The following is a 10,675-nucleotide window of genomic DNA, read 5'->3' on the forward strand; positions in this document are numbered from 1 at the left end:
ACTTTTTATGGTTCTAGCATTTCTTTGAAAGATGAATTGCACAGGTCTATAGGTTCTCCATGCTCTCATTACTCCCCTGTGAATGTGTGTTTTATGGCTTGGCGATAAGGAGGGAAACTAGTCTCCTTGTCAGCTCCGGGGGTGTTGCCTTATGCCCCCCTGTGGTCTAATCCAAATCTTCCTGAGCTCTACGGTCACACCGACTCTAACTGGTGGAGTCGCCATTGCATTACCCATGTTTCTCATGTCTTTAAGAATACCATTTTTGTGTCATTTGAGAACTTGAAGGGTTGTCACGGTGTGGATAAGAAGTTCTTTTTTAAATATCTAATTTCATCATGCCATTGCGGAAGCAGTATGGGACTTAGAGCTCACGGAATCTCCACTTAAAGAAATGGAATCTCCACTGGAAGAATTGTTATCCTATCCGGAATTTACCAAGTTAGTATCTATTTTTATGGCTGCCTTCAGGTTGCTAGGTTGTCAGAACTCTACCTATTTATTTTCTTTGAAAACACCCTTCATCTTCCTGTGCCTCAGAGCCCTGAAGTTGGACTATTAGGTATTTTGAATGACTTTGTTCCTCGGTCTCATGCTCTCACTCTGCTTTGTATGTTTTTGTTTTATGAATGTAAACTGATTTTGTTACACTGGAAGGATGCTGTTCAACCCTTCACTCAACAGTTCTATCATTTAGTAAATGCTGATATGCCTGAGTTTAAATTGCTATATAAGGGTGGGGCGTGCCCTAAAAAGTTTACTAAGATATGGCAGCCATGGTTGGATATCTCTGAGTCCTATTGGGGGGAGGTTTCTTTAGCCCAGCAAACCTTAACCGTAATGTACTAATTATGTACGCATTTACTTCTACGGTTTGTAACTCTGTCCAGGTTATTTAGCCAATTATCTACTGTTGTTTCATGGGGATTGTGGCGCAGGTATGCAAGATACAGTGATAATATGTGTGTGTATAAATGAACACGTTCTGGTGTTTTGGCACTTATATTTCCCTGGTCATTGGTACTGTCACCTACCAGAGGGCTATATGCAGTCCTTGCGGTTAATAATACTTTCTGTGCCTTCTGGGTGCTGTAATTTTACCTGTTTTCTATGCAGTTTCTGTAATTTTTGTTCATTGACATTGTTCTAATTCTATTTTTGTGTGTTTATGGAAAAACATAAATAAACGCCTTTCAAAAAAGAATTGGTAAGCTGCAGTATGATAAATATTTGCTTTTGGGTTGAATGCCACTTTAAGCAAGATTAATTTAGAGATAAGAGGTAGAAACCTATGGCAAGAGACCAAGTAAGCTGTATAAAAAATGTTGTTGGATATTGGAGGATGAAATCTCATTGGATCAATGACTGAAAAATGTTTAGGTCTTGTTTGGAGTGGATGAAGGTTTCCAAGCATACCAATAGTACATAAAAAGAAATTCCAGAGAAAGGCTGAGTCTTGTGAACAGCCTTGACGATGAAAGTATAAAGAAAGGACTTGGTTAGATGAGAAGAAAAATGTCTAATGCAGAGCAGCCATTGCAATTTTGTAGTTTCTGGAAATTAGAATGAAAATGTATGAAGGGACTGAGATAGACAGAGCTTTGTAGCTTAAAGCCTAACTCCAGGCTAGAAGAAAAAAACCCTTACAGAGTTCGTCCCCTCTACACTGCAAGAGTTAAACGCTTTTTATGTCTAGCGGTGGATGAAAAGACTGCATTTCTGTCTTAAACTATACCCCAACTCCAGCCAGCTCCAGTGCTGTCCTCTTTTCCTTATGGCACTTCAGGCGATGGGTGGTCCTTCAGCATTATCACATACAATTTAGGGCTATTAGTCCTGCATTGTACGTGAAGGAGGCAGGAGTGTAAGAACGGGACACAACTCCCGTCGTACCATTCATCCCAGGCTTGGAATGGGTTTTACGAATTAGACAGGTCCATTGACAAGGGCAACTTTGCCGTGGTGAAACTGGCCATGCACATCGTTACACGGGCAAAGTTTTACACTATGTGCGGCCGTTTGTTCCCTACAATTGTGCATGTAGCCTTACCACCAAATTCAGAAGGAATGGAGTAGTACAAGTCTGTTTATTGGGAGACTGCAGAGCAGAATGTTACAACAGGGACCCGGACTATAATGAATGTATGAACTAGGATTTTAGTAGTGTCATGTGTCAGAAATGAATGGATATAGGCAAATTTGGATAAACAGTTATACTTTTAGGCAGTAGTTTGAATGTGTAAATGTTTGCAACACCCTATGCTTCTAAGTCAACCATAGGCGATACAAAATTGATAGAATACTGAGGAACAGAAAATTTAAAGATGGAGTTTTGTCTATAACTGTAATTATTAACACCCCAATGCTATCTCTATATGAGTAGTATCAGCCAACTAACTATTCTTCCTATACCTGAAACACATACACATATACATACATGTCCAGACACAAAAGAAGAACATTATCTTGTGTGTTTCATACCCAGAGCTCCAGAAATGGACACAGGAAGCTGACAATTTTCCATCTTGGCCAATCTACATTTTTTACCCCTTTGGTAGTCTCTCCCCCCATCTTCTTTTTTTTGTTTTAAACCTAATCCTGTTATTTCCAGAAGTAAATCCTATCTGGTCAGAGCCAGGAATAGTGGTATCACTTTATTTACTGTAATCTGAATGATAGCATCTTTGCTATGTGTTTTGCTAAAGGGAAATTGGTTGATATGACTAACCATAGTCAGAATTGCTATTATCACTGCTTTCTTCATAGACTAAACAGGCCATAGATGATGTGATTTTCTTTCCTGCAACCATTGTGGGGGTTGTTCTCCCAGCAGGTGGGGCAGCAGGAGCTGTCCCTGTTGGGAAAACACAATGATTATGGTTAGCGGCTATATCCTCTGGCAATAATCGCATGTGGGAAATCCGACATGCTGGTTGTACCTAGGGGTGTTGCTAGGTGGAAAAAAGACCAGGGGCTTCAGCACAAAGGTAAATTTGATAACCCCTCTCACATTTTAAGGAAAGTATAGTCCAAGCCCAGCATCATGGCCGGGGGGTCTAGGCTCACTTGCCGGTTGCCGCCTGGCTGGGTTGCGGCCTGTTCCAGTGCTTTCCAGTGGGCCTTAGTGACAGCACACTGAGTCTGGGCTAAGAGTTCACTGGAGCTGGCTGTGAAGTGTATGCTGCGGCCTGTTGCTGTGATGTCCTGCAAGCGGCGGACCGCAGCACAGCTGATGCAGAGACGAGGACTTTAAAACAGACCAGAAGTTGGAACTGGATGGAGGCCATACAAAAGCCAGTGTAACCGGCCCCCCTCCTCCCCAAAAAATTCTTTATTTGGTTTCTGCCATTCTTGTTTTGGGAACTGCTTGGTGAATGAGCGGTGATGTGTGCAAACTGCATACTATAGCCCCAGGGCCGGACTGGGTATAAAAACCAGCGCTGGAAATAATTTCATACCAGCACCATAGCATTATTATACCAGCCCAACAGCATAACGTCCGCCCCCATCGAGACCACAGCGGGAACAAGTGGCAGCCAGCCAAAACCCCATGGGAGCCAATCTGATCAGAGTGTTCTAAAGATGATGAATACATTTGAACTGAATAAGTCTATCAGCCATACTAAACACATTCTGAAAATATACGGTACCTCAGTGGCCTCTTCCCAACCCTCCTCAGAGAGCCCAAGCATCAGCATAAGCCTCATCAGTGCCCATCAGCGCAGCCTTGCCAGTGCCCATCAGCGCAGCCTTGCCCATCAGCGCAGCCTTGCCAGTGCCCATCAATGCAGGCTTGCCGGTGCATGTGGAGAGGAGAGCGGCTGGTTTACACAGAGCAGGGATCTCCCACTTACCCAGAGCGCTCGCAGTGTCACACTAAGTCCTGACTCCTGGAACGGTTCCTATGATGGACATCACATGTCCCGGCATCGGACCAGTGTGACGTCCATCACAGGAGCCGGTCCAGGAGGTGGGACTTCATATGACTATCCCGGTAGGCCAGTCCGGCCCTGTATAGCCCTGAGTTCCCGGCCAACCCCAGGTCTTGGGACTCGGCGCTGATAATTATCATTTAGCAATACGAAATTCGGGGCTTTTTGGGGGGCCCACTCAGGGCTATAGCCTGGGTCAGCCCCCACCCAACGCCAATCAGCCTGCCTATACATGGATCGAATCTCGGCCAGTCCTTGCTAAACGGGCCGTGATTTGAACCAACTATGGCCAGCCTTAAGTTTATGGTGGGTGTCTTTTAAACAAAAAGGACAATTTCGGAGTCAACCACATTTTCTATGAGGAAGTCATCTAAACTGAGCTCTACATATCTAATTGCTCTACATATTTCTTCCCAGATAGGGAAAGGGATCCCAGTGCTATAACTGGATGCTGGATGTATTATAATTTTTTTCTGGGATAGCCAAGGTGTCAGACATCTTCTGTCTTTGTTGATTAGAGTCTGCCACACATACTACTCATTTGCTGAAACAATCTTCTCTAATCAGTGCTATCAGGCAAAAAAGTATGCTCTGTTAGTTGTCATGGTGCCTGTTTTTCTCAGCAGCTTTTCTAAATGTAGAGAGAGAAAAGTTCCCACTGCTGTTATAGGGAGCATCTAGAAAACTTAATAGTGCCCAAGCAGTGCCCTCAAAAATCTACCTTTGTTAATCGTACATCACGGGACACAGAGCCATAGTAATTACTATGTGGGTTATAGGCCACCTTCAGGTGATGGACACTGGCACACCCTAAAGACAGGAAGTCCACTCCCTATATAACCCCTCCCACTACTGGAAGTACCTCAGTTTTTTCGCCAGTGTCTTAGGTGTTGGTCACGAGTAGAGATGTGCTGTGCTGAGCTCCACTGGAGCAATCCTTGCTGGGGCTTAGCTGTGCAGCTGGATCCATTCAAAGTGTCTTTTTAGGCCAAATTGAACGGTACCTGGGCCTCGTGGTGGAAGAAACGGGGTTTAGCCCATAACACTTCTCTTTCTAGAGAGCTGGACCCCGGGATCCAGTGCTTTTGGTTTTTTCACCCATAAGTTTATTCTGGTGGGGTGCTATTAAGGGGCCAGAAGTGCGGATCCCCCTCTAAAAAGGGGCCCCAGTTGCTGAAGGTTTTTTAAACGGAGCCAATCGTGAGGGGTGAAGATTGGGTCTGTTGGTTTTACCAAATCCTTGCGGTGGGAAAGGTAAGTGGAGATTTCTCAGGAATTTTTAAATTTCTTATGAATGGTCTCCTTTAAAAAGTAAATGTTGTCATGCCTAAAAGTCACCACTGGGTGCTGTATAGAGCATGTACCTTGTCATGCTTTCTCAGATCTTGCTCTGTCAGCAGAAGCTGCAGCTTCCTCCGGCGAGCAGTCACAGGACTGCGGTAAGATGTTTGGGGGGATTTTTCTCTAAAAACACCCCCCAACCGGACACAAGCTCCCCCCCTCTCTCTGAGTAGAGGGAGAAGCAAGAACAATCGGTGGATGTCGCTCCATTCTCCATCGCCTCTGTACGGCGGTTTGTTACAGCCCCCCTCCTCGCCGCCCTCCCCCCCCACACACACGCCGATCCCGTTGCATCGGAGGCCTGCGCTCACAGGGGAAACGCTCTTTTTTGAAAAGAGGAGGGGGGGCACTGTGGGGAGATGGAATGGGCGTGGCTTAGCACGGCGTTGGCGTGCAGCAACATCCAGCACAGGGATACTTTTAAAAGGCTCCATTTTTTGCTGACTGCAGCTGTCGGAGAGACACAAAAGCTGAAAAGGGGCATGTAAGTGGTGACACAGGCATTCCTTTGGCATATTTACTGAAGCATCAGGCTGAGTGTTAATAGCAGCAACAGTTGCTGGACTATTTCCTCACGCAGTGAATGCGATTTCTTCTGGTAGTACCTCTGCATTTGTGCATTGGGCTATGGTCAGAAGGGGAGGTAGAAACACCCCAAAAAAGGCCTCAAAAGGGACTCCTTCAAGCTTTAAACAGCCTAAACTCATCTCTACAATGGCATCCTCCCCTGAGAGGGGGTGGCCGGTCAGAGTGAGCCATCAGGGCTATCAAATATTGCAATTGTTTTCAATACTGCAGCCGCTGTCTATATTACTGGAGAGGGTTTTTTCCTCAAGCCATAATAGGATTGGCTAGCGGGTTTAATCGCATCCCAGAATGGGATAAAATGTGACAGGTCCCTTTCCATTACCCAGGACCCTCAAACTGAGGATCTGGGGGCAGGAGAAGATGAATTTCCCTCTGGGGACTGTGCAGAGGCTGATGACTCCTCTTCTGAGGGGTCAAATCCATGGGGATCAGCATTTTTGCTACTCTTCATTGAGTCGGTTGATATGCCCACTTTTTGTTTGGGTTCACTAAAGCCTCCCCAAGCTGCGCATGCCTTTCCTGTCCATTCATTGCTGGAAAGGCTTATATATTCTGAGTGGGATCACCCAGATAAGCATTTTTTTTCCTCCTATAACACTTTATCCTATGGAGGAAAAATTCACTATGAGGTGGGAGATACCAGCAATTGTCGCTACTATATTCTCTGTGAATGAAAGTTTGACTTGTCCGGTAGACAATGCTCATATGCTTAGGGATCCAATGGATAAGAAGTTGGAATTCCTATTATAAAAAAAACAAAAAACTTTCCTTAATCGTACATCACGGGACACAGAGCCAAAGTAATTACTATGTGGGATGTCCCAGAGCAATGTCAACTGAGGGGAGGGAGACACAACAGAATTAGGGCAATATGAGACTAGAGTACTTATACAGCAGCACACTACGCCCAAAGGCGATATCCTCATGCCTTTTTACATTCAACTGATAAAATCTGGTAAATGTATGGACTGAAGACCAAGTTGAAGCCTTGCAGATTTGAACCATGGAAGCCTGGTGATGCACTCTCACGAAGCACTAACAGTCCTAGTGGAGTGCGCTTTTGATTTGAGAGGTTAGAATCCTCCTCTTTAAACCAGTTACTTGCTGAATCCATTTAGAAATAGTAGATTTCGATGCTGCCTGTCCTTTTTCTAGGACCTTCAGGCAACACAACAAAACATCAGTTTTTCAAATCTGAGCAGTCGCCTTCAAGTAGACCTTGAGTGCTCTCACCACATAAGGAGAATGTAGTAATTTTCCTTCCGTAGAACAGGGTTCTGGGAAAAATGAAGGTAGAACAATATCCTGGTTTGGATAAAAACTAGACATTACCTTCGGTAGAAAGTTAGGATGAGGATGCAATACTACCTTATCCTTGTGAATAATCAAATATGGCTCTTTACAAGAAAGAGCAGCCAACTCTGATACCCTTCTTGCAGAAGATATGGCTACCAGAAAATTTGTTTTCTTGTCAAAAGAACCAAGGTAATATGCTGTATCGGCTCAAAAAGGCTGTTTCAGCAATGCCGACAGAACTAAATTCAAGTCCCATGGTTTCAGGGGTGACTTAACCGGAGGATTAAGCCACGTTACCCCCTGAATAAGCTACGAACCAAAGAATGCGAAGTGGTTGTTGAAATAATACCGATAAGACCGAAACCTGGCCTTTGATAGTATGCAAGGCCAGCTTAATTTAATTTAATTCTACAGAAGTCAAGAATTCTACCTATGACATACTTCCTGGGGTGCCAACCCCTGGATTCACACCAGGAGACATATGCTTTGCAGACTCTGTAATCTATGATTCTGGAAGCCAGCTTCTCTGCATTAACCAAGATAAATACCACTGAACCTGACAGCCCACGCTTCTTCAGAATGTGGGTCTCTATAGCCAAACCATTAAATTTAGCGTTTGTAAGGTAGGATGGAATACCGAACCTTGCGAGAGAAGGTCTGGACGTGGTGGTAGGGTCTATGAATCCCCTACCGCCATCTTTATGTTCTCTGCATACCAAGATCTTCTGGGCCGGGCAAAGGGCCACAAGAATCACCGATTTCCCTTCCTGCTTGATCCTGCAAAGCAGTCGTGAAAGCAGCAGAATAGAAGGAAACGCATAAATCAGTGAGAACTGATTTCCCGGGAATACTAAGGCATTTGTTCCGCATGCTAGCGGATCCCTTGTTCTTGACACAAAGTTGCCGATTCTCTTGTTGAACCTGGATGCAAACAAATATACGTCTGGGATCCCCCATCTTCGGCGCATTGCCAGGAAGATATCAGGGTGAAGGGAACATTCTCCCAGGAACAACTGCTGGTGACTCAAGTAGTCCGCCTGCCAAAATTCTATTCCCGGAATGAAGACTGCTGATAGGCAAGGTACATTGTTTTCTGCCCAAGTTAAGATATGATTCACCTCTCTCTTGCCTCTTCTCATGCCCCCCTTGGTGATTGATATAGGCCACTGCTGTGGCATTGATGGATTGGATCCTGACAGGACAATTCCATAACCTGAACGTCCAGGCCCTCAGGGCCAAGCACGCTGCCCGGATCTCTAGAATGTTGATGGGCAAGGTCATTGTTACCACCTTCCAGGTAACTGGTAGGAAAGATTTTCCCTGGAGACAGATACATTGGGAAATCTAGAGCTTGGATCTTCTTGTTCCAAGCCGATAAGATACTGTTTTGCAGCAGCCTCAAATGAAACTGAGCATAAGGAATGGCCTTGAATGAAGCCACCATCTTTCCCAACAACCTCATGCAACGCTGAATAGAAGGATTTTTCTTTGCCTTGACCGCCTGAATCAATTCCTTTATGTCCCTGATCTTTGCCTCGGGTAAGAATACCCTTTTCTGGGCTGTATCAATAATCAGACCCAGGTATTCTAATCCCCTTGATAGTTTTTTTTTTTTTTTTTTTTTTTAGGATTTCTCTAGGTTGAGAATCCAACCTAGGTATTCTAGGTAGTTGACTGTGGATCATACTTTAGTCTAAGCAGGCTACTGACTGGTATATCAAGAGCAGATCGTCTAGGTAAGCTATAATCGTTATACCTTGTGCCCTTAATCTGGCAACAGGAGGGGCCAGGATCTTTGTAAATACTCGAGGTGCAGTAGCAAGACTGAAAGGCAAAACTACAAACTGAAAATGAAGATTTTCTACCTTGAAACGTAGATATTTCTGGTGAGTGGGAAATATAGATACATGGAGGTATGCATCCCTGATGTCTATTTATGCCAGAAGTTCTCCACCTTGTAGGACGGAGACCACTGATCGGATAGACTCAATGCGAAAAGAGCGGATATTCACAAACTGGTTTAGATCTTTGAGATCTAGAATGGGTCGGACATACCCATTTGGTTTTGGTACCGTGAGAAGGTTTAAATAAAACCCCAATCCCTGCCACTAAGATCAATTTCTTGAGACAAAAGATGGTTCAATGCTTGAAAGAGAGACTTCTTTTCCTATGGAATCTGAGAAAACGAGGAGGCGGGGACTTTCGGAACTCAAGCTTATACCCTAGAGTTATTGAGGAAGTCAACCATCTGCAGCCTATGGCACCTGGTATTCCCAGGTGATCCCCCATCCAGGTAATGACCAGGCCCGACCCTGCTTAGCCTCTGAGATCAGACAAGATCAGGCGCTTTCAGGGTGATTTGGCCATAGGCTCCTGACACTATTCCTACCAGACCCGTGAGAACTGCAGAAGTCTTCCTCCCACTTCGACCGAGCAGGGGTGCCCCCTCATAAGGAGGCTCCAGTTCCCCTCTTGAACTTGACGGTGGAGGCCGTCGTGACTGCCTGGAGGCAGATGCTCCTGACAATCGAGAAGGAGCTTGTTTAAATGAAATACGATTACTCCTCCCTAACTAGCAAAAGGGTACTTTTCCCACTAGAAATTTTTTGGATGCATTTATCCAAATCATCCCCAAACAGCTGTTCACCAAAAAGGAAAACTAGCATGACACTTTGGCTGACCAATCTTTCAACCACAAGATTCTATGCCTATGCACCAGCCCAAGCATAAGGTACGAGGCTTGAAGAATAGAATCTCTCATGGCATCTATTGCTAAACATAATGCCGCTGGTAACTCAGCTAAATCCTGGCCTGCTGATCAGGAATAACCTTGAGCAGGTTGAGTCATCAGAGATAAATAGGATTTTTATAACAGCTTACCTGTAAAATCCTTTTGTTTGAAGTACATCACAGGACACAGAGGTCCCCCCCCCTCTTTCTGGTATACACGTGTATTGCTTTGCTACAAAAGCTGAGGTACTCCCAGTAGTACTCTTCATGTCCCTACCGGTACACCTCCCAACAGTCCTGGATTGGGTGGGACTGTCCCACATTTGAGCCTTTGTCCCGCGGTTCCGGAGTACAGGGGCTTTGGCCCTCATTCCTCCATGCAGAGCAGGACCTGCAGCAGTATGCTGTAACATCTAGCACAGCCAAGGATTGGTGGGCAAGCCAGGGATTGGTGGACGAGCCAGGGATTGGTGGGTGAGCTGGCAGGGGTAAGGATGCAATGAGGCAAAGTGTAGATGTCAAATTCAGCCTCTGATGTCGGGGATGGGCGGGCCGATATTCGCTTTCAGCCTCCTTGCTCCACCCCACAAACAGAGCACCACCCTGCTCCTCCCTGACCCCGCCCACCACAAAGCACAATCCTGCCCTGACTCCGGCCACCAGAGAGCGGCATCCTGCCCCTCCTCCTGACTCCACCCACCACAGAGTGGCACCTGGCCCCTCTTCCTGACTCCGGCCACTAGAGAGCGGCCCCCTGTCTCTCCTCCTGACTCCGCCCACCACAGAGC

At 45.6% G+C, this 10,675-nt stretch overlaps 1 protein-coding gene and 1 pseudogene across 1 annotated transcript in view; both read right to left on the reverse strand.

Moving 5' to 3' along the window:
* BFSP2 (beaded filament structural protein 2) overlaps positions 1-10,675 on the reverse strand; it is a 102,745-nt gene that overhangs the window by 16,058 nt on the left and 76,012 nt on the right. The window lies entirely within an intron of this gene.
* Positions 9,410-9,528, reverse strand: LOC141146321 (5S ribosomal RNA; annotated as a pseudogene).

The sequence above is a fragment of the Aquarana catesbeiana genome, linkage group LG05 (assembly GCF_042186555.1).
Source record: "Aquarana catesbeiana isolate 2022-GZ linkage group LG05, ASM4218655v1, whole genome shotgun sequence".
Classification (NCBI taxonomy): Eukaryota; Metazoa; Chordata; class Amphibia; order Anura; family Ranidae; genus Aquarana; species Aquarana catesbeiana.